Source organism: Sinocyclocheilus rhinocerous, unplaced genomic scaffold (genome assembly GCF_001515625.1).
Source record: "Sinocyclocheilus rhinocerous isolate Xijiao unplaced genomic scaffold, SAMN03320098_v1.1 scaffold421, whole genome shotgun sequence".
Taxonomy (NCBI): Eukaryota; Metazoa; Chordata; class Actinopteri; order Cypriniformes; family Cyprinidae; genus Sinocyclocheilus; species Sinocyclocheilus rhinocerous.
Window position 1 is genome coordinate 656,864 of NW_015656177.1, and position 8,762 is coordinate 665,625.

The 8,762-nt window shown below is 36.3% G+C and overlaps 1 pseudogene; it reads left to right on the forward strand.

Annotated features, from left to right (window-relative positions):
* The first annotated feature begins 1,550 nt into the window (after positions 1-1,550).
* Positions 1,551-8,512, forward strand: LOC107719822 (cyclic nucleotide-gated cation channel alpha-4 pseudogene; annotated as a pseudogene).
* Positions 8,513-8,762: the final 250 nt, after the last annotated feature.

An 8,762-nucleotide genomic window follows, 5' to 3' on the forward strand; every position in this document is an offset into this window, starting at 1 on the left:
CTGTTCCTCTGGAGGAATGTTGTCATGGCAATGAGCATCACATAGTACCTCTGTTATATGGGTGGGGTTGTTTGTTATGATGACACAACTATGTGGTCAAACAATGGTTGTGTTTCCTTCATCTGTTTCATAATGTTGTTATTAACTTTCTTACCTTCATATTTTCTTTGTAAATACTAAACATGAACAAATCGATGGGCAAGGCTTTTCGCATGACAACGCATGAACAAGAATGGTGAAGAGGAAGAAAATAAGGGACAAGAAGCAAAAGAGAAGAAAGAGGAGACTCCAAAACTAAAGTGAGTTTTAGTTGTTTTTTTTTTAAATCACATTTGTTACCGTAATGTTATAATGTATAAGCATTATTAAGTTTATTTCTGACAACAAACTATGTTCCAAACACACACAAATTAAAGAAATAATCAATTCTTTGTCATGTTTATATAAAAGAATACACACAAAAACGCTAACACAATTTTCTAATCTCTCAGTTGGATGGAATGGATAATTGATCCATCTGAAGATTTTTACTACACATGGTTGCTTTTATTACAATTATGATGCTTCCTATATCTGCTATAACTGGGTCATCATAATATTCAGGTATAGGAAAACACAGAGGTTTGACTACTTTATGTTGAGCTACATCTGTACCAATTTATGCAGTATATATTTTATAATAAATAACTTAATTTTAGAGAATTGTGTAACTGTGAAATGACAACATTAACAAAAACAATAACATTTTAGTTCTAAAAAATATTCAAAATATGCAGATACGTTTTGGATTTCAAGTCCTAAAGCAAGTTCATTTGCTAAGAAGTCATTACGCTTGTGCGAGAACTGACGTTAAAATATCTTTGTACTGTTAAAAAGACATGTTTCTACGCAACTGAAAATAAGTTTTAGTCAACATGGCTCACATTGGATTATATCTGTGACTTGTTCTATGTGCTTGACACAGTTATTGGGTTTCGCACAGGTAAATGTGCATCTTGTCGCTTATTTATTGTCTTTGAATGTATTTATTTAATTGTCAACTTTGCGTCAGTATAGATTGATTTCATTATGAATTTATATAAATATTTAAATATGTTAATTAGTTGTTGTGGTAACACTTCAGAATAATGGTCCGTTGTTAACAAGTAACTATGCAGGAAGTAATAGGTAGTACTACATTAACACTTAACTTAATACTATTAACTAATAGAGAAGCGAGATTAACTAAGCAGTAAGTAGTAGCAAATTTAGGACAAAGGTAGTTCCTTATTAGATATTTGATAATTAGTTCACAAGTAGTTCTCAATGAGGATATTTTTATTTAATAATTATCAAATATCTAATAAGGAACTACCTTTGTCCTAAATTTGCTACTACTTACTGCTTAGTTAATCTCGCTTCTCTATTAGTTAATAGTATTAAGTTAAGTGTTAATGTAGTACTACCTATTACTTCCTGCATGGTTACTTGTTAACAACGGACCATTGGCACCATTTGCTGTTTCTCAAATCGTCACTGGAAACCCTCGAGATACCATTTAAAAAAAAAAAAAAAAAAGGCTTTCCTCTTTTACAGGTTTTCTGGAGCAGGGTATCCTGTTGCGAGACTTGTCCCTTTTGAAAACGCGTTACCTGCGCTCCTCTCGCTTCAAGTGGGACATCGAGGCCTTGGACCGCATGGAAACGCGCACATCGTATCCGAACACCTTCCGCGTCGCCAAACTCATGCTGTATATTTTCGTTGTCATCCACTGGAACGCCTACGTCTACTTCTCTCCGTCTAATTACATAGGCTTTGGTGCAGATCCCTGGGTCTATCCCAACATCTCCGACCCGGACTTTGCTTTCACGAGACGTCAGTACTTCCTCACCACAGTGGGTGACACTCCCCCGCCCGAACTCGAAGAAGAGTATCTGGTTTTGGTCGCAGACATGTTGATCGCCGTGCTGGTGTTTGCTTCCGTCGTGGGGAGCATGGGGGACGTGATATCAAGCTTGCGTGATCGTGACAGCGTGTTTTTTCCCAATCACGAGATGGTGAAGGGTTACGCGCTGCGCTGCATGTACACCTACCCCAACCCTAAACCTACCCTTACAGTAGGATAAATACAGTGTTAGTAGCATAATCTGATAGGTAGCATTATTTGTCAGAACACCGGCTGTGCAGCGCAGGTAACCCTTCACCATCTCGTCGAACTGCAGAAACGCGTCAACGACTGGTACCAGCATCTCCACATCAACAAGTGGGTCTGTACTGTACTGTAAATATGGTTTCAGTACTATATATAAAAACAATAAAGGCATAATCTAGAAATGCTAATTCCAAAAAAAAAAAAGAAAAAAAGAAATTCCATCTGCCTATATTTTATTATATACATTTGTTCTTTTCAGAAAATTAATAAGAGATTTATATTACAAATGACGCCCTTTGTTACCTTTATCCCATCTCTGTTGCCATATCTTTCTGACAGCTACTTTAATTAAACCTTTAATTTCTGATTTACTCAAGGGTATATGTATGTCAATATTTGTGTGCTTAAGAGCCTGTTTCACTATCTTGTCTACCTCCTCATTTCCTTCCACTCCAACATGAGCAGGCACCCATACAAATTCTGCTAGAATTCTCAGTTGCCGTATTCGGTACAAACTTTGCAGTACTTCTAATAAAATATCTTGTCTAGATTCTGATTTTCCACTCAATATACTTGTGAGTGCAGAATATGAATCTGCACAGATTAGCACTGTTGTTGGCTGATTTCTTCCACCCACTGTAAAGCTATCTGAATAGCGATCATCTCTGCTGCATATACTGATATATTATTAGAAGTTCTTTTTGCAGATTTATATTTAATGTGAGGAATATACATGGCAGCACTTGTACGCCCAGTTTCTGGGTCTTTAGAACCATCTGTATAAATTTGTAAAAATTGAAAGTAATAACTATCTAAATGCTGCTGTACTATTGTCTCTTTTGGAACATATTTCTTGTTTTCGTTTATTAAATTAAATATTTGCAAATCAACTGTTGGCATAGAAAAAAACCAAGGTGGATATACTGGCAGAGCCACCGTGGGGCTAATATCGATATTACTGATATCTATTTGTTGAGCCTGCTTGCCTACTGTCCAGCCAAAACTATTCATATATGTCTGCTCATATTCCCAGCAGCTCTCCAATATTTTTTTTACTGGATGATTGGTAAAATGACCTTTAATACCAGTCCAATATACCATTTTAAGCTGAATTTCACGAATGTCTAGTGGTGTTTCACCCATTTCTACCTGCAAAGCTGTCACAGGAGAGCATCTAAACGCTCCACAACATATTCTAAGGGCTTGGTTTTGAATCACCTCTATCTTAGTTAATAATGATGTTGATGCTGAGCCATATACTATTCTACAATAATCAATTGCTGACCTTATTAATGCACTGTATACCCTTTAAAGAGAATGTCTAGTAGCCCCCTAATCTACTCCACTGCCAAGCACCTCGGCACATTGATTCCTTTCTTACATTTATCAACTAACTTCTGAATATGTGGCCCAAATGTTAATTTGGAATCCATCCATACTGCCAGATACCTTATTAGTGATACTTGCTCTAATGTTTGTTTATACAACTTTAATTTAACTTCAGGAGTTTTCTTCTTCATTTTGAATCACCTCTATCCTAGTTAATAAAGAGGTTGATGCTGAGCCATATACTATTCTACAATAATCAATTGCTGACCTAATTAATGCACTGTATACCCTTTTAAGAGAACGTCTAGTAGCTCCCCAATCTACTCCTGCCAAGCACCTCAGCACATTGACTCCTTTCTTACATTTATCAACTAACTTCTGAATATGTGACCCAAATGTTAATTTGGAATCCATCCATACTCCCAGATACCTTATTAGTGATACTTGCTCTAATGTTTGTTTATACAACTTTAATTTAACTTCAGGAGTTTTCTTCTTCTTTGAAAAACATATTACCTGGGTTTTTTCAACTGAAAGACGAAAACCCCATTGATTAGCCCAATTTTCAACAACATCTATAGCCTCCTGCATTTTTTGCCCTACATACTGCAGGTTCTTCCCTTTTTTCCACAAAGCTCCGTCATCCGCATATAGTGCTTTTCCTATTCCTAATTCAATTTCCCCAAAAATATCATTTATCATTATATTAAAAAGTATGGGGCTACAAACACTTCCTTGAGGGGTTCCATTGTCTATTTGATAAATATTAGAGTATTCAGTACCTACTCTCACTTGTATTATTCGCTCTTGCAAGAAATCCACAATCCAGTTATATAACCTCCCACATGTTTGAGTTAAAGCAATAGGTCTATAGTTCATCGGAATAGATTGGTCTTTCCCAGGTTTTGCAATAGGTACTATAATGCCTTGTTTCCACGAATAAGGGAGTTTCCCTGATTTCCATACTTCACCTGATCCAGCTAATCAAGTCCTTCAGGCTTATTTGAAAACTACATGTGCTGTGTCCCTAAGTTAAGTGCACACACTTCGAAGGGCACGGTCTTTCGAAGGCCACGAAAACCTTCGAAGGTTTTACATCATAATGGAGGAGACAGGCTTAGCCAAGACCTAGGCCAGGGGTGCTTCTCAATTCTTATTTGTGCATCCTCGTTTCCTTTCCGCAATAGGTACTATAATGCCTTGTTTCCACGAATAAGGGAGTTTCCCTGATTTCCATACTTCACCTGATCCAGCTAATCAAGTCCTTCAGGCTTATTTGAAAACTACATGTGCTGTGTCCCTAAGTTAAGTGCACACACTTCGAAGGGCACGGTCTTTCGAAGGCCACGAAAACCTTCGAAGGTTTTACATCATAATGGAGGAGACAGGCTTAGCCAAGACCTAGGCCAGGGGTGCTTCTCAATTCTTATTTGTGCATCCTCGTTTCCTTTCCTTGCTTCCTTTTCTCACATCTTAGCTCCACCCCTTCAGGATGCGAGGGAAGGACGCAAGGAAAAGACACAAGGACGGAGGAGTTGAATCAAGTGAAATGATAGCCTATACCCTCGCTCCGTTTTTAGCATCACTTCAAAGCATCATCAGTTGCGCTAAATTGCTTATGTTGTTAAAGTTTGTTATTTAAGACATTCATAATAAATATTAATAAAGCAAGATGCCCTGTTTGAAATATATGACATGTATGGTTTATTTAAACTGCAAAGGTAAAATATAAATGAAAATTATTACAACAGATGTGAAGGGGGAGGAGAATGTATACGTGCGCCAGGTTTTTAGATGAAAAACACTTCCGCAAAGGATACACCTGTGTATCCTCGCTCATAGCTCCTCAGGAAGCCTCCTCACTCCTCGATCCTCGCCTCCTCGCGGTGCAATTTAGAGAATTGAGATGTCCTACAAGATGGCTGAGCTCGATCGGTTTCCGGGTCATAGGATGGAGGACAGAGGAGCGAGGAAACGAGGAGGGATATTGAGAAGCACCCCAGGTAAATTACACTGGTTTGCTGCGTCCTTTGTCGGATTACAACTTTAAATGCAGGAATTGGCTTGGAGCTTACTTGAAAAATGTAATGATACATATGAAAAACTACAAAATACACATACACACACACACACACACACACATAGCAGTTCAAATGCTGACTAATATCTTACAAAGGTGCGATTTTATATAGTTTATTGTCTTGACCATGGTGATCATATGTAGACAGGTTAGCAAAAATAAAACTGTGAATAAAAAAAATAGAGCATTGCACAGCTCAATGTTCAGCGGCAGCAGTCACAGCTGAACAGTGCTCTGTTTGACAGGTCCGAGTCCTTCAGATGCAGCCTCTGATTTAGTTAGCAAAAATGTGTTAATATTCCGACCAAATGTTGATACTTTCATTTTCAAAATAATCAGAAGTGGACTGTCTTTTACAACATGATACATTGTTGTAGATTAAACTACCCAACAGTATATTTAGTAGGCAACTTTAAATTTAATAACCTTGAACATATTCAGAAGTAAAATGCAACATACACATTAGTGCAGCAGTAATATTAATGCAAAACCATCCTGACGAATTCTTGTTCTGGGAGAAGGAAACTTCTTTGTGGAAATCAGTATCCTGAATATCAAAGGTAAGAAATGCTAAAGATCAATGAATTTTCATTTTTGAGTGAATTATCCCTTTAATTTTAAATATGACTAGTAGCTTTTCCCCAATATGGTATTGGTAGTGAGGCAGGGCTGGGATCAAAATTGATGGGGGTTTTTTTTCTGATGTTAAACCTAAGCTATGTTGTAAACAGTTGTAAAAAGTACTTTCAGTAATGTATAGAACAATTTGTTTTAATGTGTAAAAAAAATGTATTTACAAGACAAAAAAAATGTATAGAAGAATGTTTTGTGAAAAAATGCATTAAAAAAAATTAACAATGTACATATTTACTTCTCTTTTATTTACACATGTGAATATGCAAAACAAAAATACAAAATGTACAGAAAGTACTCAGGCTCATTTACAAATAAATTACACTACAAAACTGAATAATGTATACAACTTATTCATTTAATTTTTAACTTACATCACAAAATTAAACTACAGAAATTAGGTTGTTTCATTGACAATGTGACATTTAAAAAAATATATTTAAAAATCGTAATGTACCCATTTTTTCCACTGTTTTCTCTTGGCTAATAAAGTATGTATTTGTTAAGCAACAGGTTTGCAATCTTAGCATTAGAAAATATGACACGGCAGGACATGCATACAAAATACTGAAGTGCTAAAGTTTGGTTAAAACATTTGTAGACATGACAGCACTACAAAAACAACAAAAAGAAAGACTATTGCCTTATATAGTGGTTGTCTTATTGTTTGTGGGCTTAGTTTATTTTTTTTAAACCTGGCTTTTAACACTTGTTTCGCTAGGTACTTGAGTAAATGAAAACACAATACTTACATTTCAATGTGAATTCCCGCACAGAACTGTCATCCTTTTTTTTATTTTTTTTATTTTTTTTTATTGAATCACTCAAATTCAACATGTTACAGTAGCTAGGGGGTGAACACAAAGAAAAACAGATACAAAATTACATAAAAACATGGAAATGTTTACATACATTAATACACTTAACAGCTTTCTTGTTTATCAGATTGTAAATAGATACATAGATTTTAGGTATTGCTTAACTTCTGATTTCAAAATGAGAAACAATGGTTTATAATCGCCGTACTTGCATTTATGTATACTAAACTTTGCCAGCAAAAGTAATAAATTAATCAAATAATATTCCTTATGGAATGACATGTCGTAAGTGAAAAAACCAAATTAACAGAACTGTCATCCTCCATGTTCTTTGAATATAAATTCCATCGTCAACTGCGCGCAAGTGATTCTGGGATATGGTAGGGTGCGAAGTGTCCATCAGATGTACACTTCATTTTCCTGGGAAATGGAGGGTGCATTTTAAGTCGCTTTCGAAATATGTCAGCCTCCGTCGCGCCGCGGTGATGCAATCGGCCTTGGAATGTGGTCTTCGGAGGGTGCATCCTGAATTGGGACAACTTACATCGTGACGCTGTGACGCAATCGCACTTCAAATGCGCACTTTGGAGTCCGTGCACTTCACATTGGGACACAGCTATGGTGTGAGTGTTGGAGCAGGGCTGGAACTAAAATCTGCAGGGCTGTGGCCCAACAGGAACTGAGTTTGACACCCCCATGTTATAGTGTGTGAGCCCAAACAGCAGAATTTAAATGTACAGCATATATTTAATCTACACTACCCTTCAAAAATTGGAGATCAGTAAGCAGTAAGATATTTTTAAGAAATTACTATTATTTAGCAAGAATGAATTAAATTGAGCAAAAGTGACAGTAAAGATATTAGGCAGCTGTTTTTAACATTGATGATAATAACAAAATGTTGCACCACATCAGCATATTGGAATGATTTCTTGAAGGATCATTTGACACTGGAGTAATGGCTGCTGAAAAATCAGCTTTGCCATCACAGGTATAAAATTACATTATATATATTTTTTTGATCAAATAAATGTGTAAGCATAAGACTTCTTTCAAAAACATAAATTATCGACCCGGACCTTTTGAACAGTAGTGTAAATGTAAAAGTTTGCTAAATTGCAAATGAGAACAAAATATGACACCATGTGGCAACTGAAAAAACAATGCTAGCTTTTCTCAGAACTAACTATTCTTAGTAACATGAGATTAAATGCCTTAAAGCTGTTTCTCTCTCATTAATTATTTAAATGCTTCATCATTTAAATGTTCGTTTCCACCCAAATCTTCTCATATGTCTGGAACAGAAAGATCACACGGGAGAATGAGCTTCTTCAACATCTTCCAATCACACTTCAGACAGCAATTGCCGTGAGCGTGCATCTGCCCACTCTCTCTAAAGTCACCATCTTTCAGAACTGTGAGAACAGTCTGTTGGAGCAGCTGGTACTTAAACTCACCCCACAGGTTAGAAAACAGGTGGCACACCTGGACAGGGTTAAGTCTAACATTAGAGCCAGCTGAACTGAGACTTGCATGTTTTTGCAAATTCAACAATCCCCCCATTGCCATTTTTTCAGTGTAGGAGGGAATGAGAAAAATGAAAAGGAGAAAGATGAGATAGGGCAAGAGCTAATAAAGACATAAACACAGGATCAGAAAACAGATTAAAAGTAAGTAGAGTGGTATAATATTCAAATATATGTAAAATGTTTGGTGTTCATTCATTCATAATGGATGCATTAAAATGATCAAAAGTGACAATAAAGACATT